Source organism: Pteropus vampyrus, unplaced genomic scaffold, assembly GCF_000151845.1.
Source record: "Pteropus vampyrus isolate Shadow unplaced genomic scaffold, Pvam_2.0 Scaffold108, whole genome shotgun sequence".
NCBI classification, from domain to species: domain Eukaryota; kingdom Metazoa; phylum Chordata; class Mammalia; order Chiroptera; family Pteropodidae; genus Pteropus; species Pteropus vampyrus.
Genome location: NW_011888889.1, coordinates 3,688,243 through 3,688,887, shown reverse-complemented (window position 1 = coordinate 3,688,887; position 645 = coordinate 3,688,243). Strand labels below are relative to the sequence as shown.

Genomic DNA, 645 nt, shown 5'->3' with positions numbered 1-645 from the left:
CCACGATGTAATGTTACAACTTAATATTTAAAACTGCCTATAAAGGTTCATTGATTTACTGGTCAATTCAAAGAATCATTGTTATGCATTGAATTGTGTTCCCCATCCACAATTCATATGTTAAAGCTCTAAAACCCTAGTCCTCAGATCATGACTGTATTTAGAGATAGATTCTTTCTTTCTTCCTTTCTTCTTTCTTTCTTTCTTTCTTTCTTTCTTTCTTTCTTTCTTTCTTTCTTTCTTTCTTTCTTTCTTTCTTTCTTTCTTTCTTTCATTTTATGTTTTTTGTTTGTTTTTAGGTGAAGCAACCCTTGATTGACCTCACAGATTGCAAGGATCTTGTCAGTTTACAATCCCTTGTTTTATTTTTATTTTTTACACCTATAACACCTGGTCTTCATAGGTGGTCTCCCATCCAAGTACTAACCAGGCCCAACCCTGCTTAGCTTCCAAAATCAGCTGGGATCAGGCTTGTTCAGGGTAGCATGGCTGTAGACTAGAGATAGATCCTTTAAAGAAGTAATTAAAGTTAAAAGAGCCATAAAGGTAGGACCCTAAGCCAATATGACTGGTGTCTTTATAAGAAGCAGAAGAGACACGGGGATGCGGGGATGCGCTTGCTCACAGGAAATGTCGCAAGAGGCC

At 37.2% G+C, this 645-nt stretch overlaps 1 pseudogene; it reads right to left on the bottom strand.

The window, feature by feature from the left end:
- Positions 1-378: 378 nt before the first annotated feature.
- LOC111743184 lies at positions 379-497 on the bottom strand (annotated as a pseudogene).
- Between the last annotated feature and the right edge of the window lie 148 nt (positions 498-645).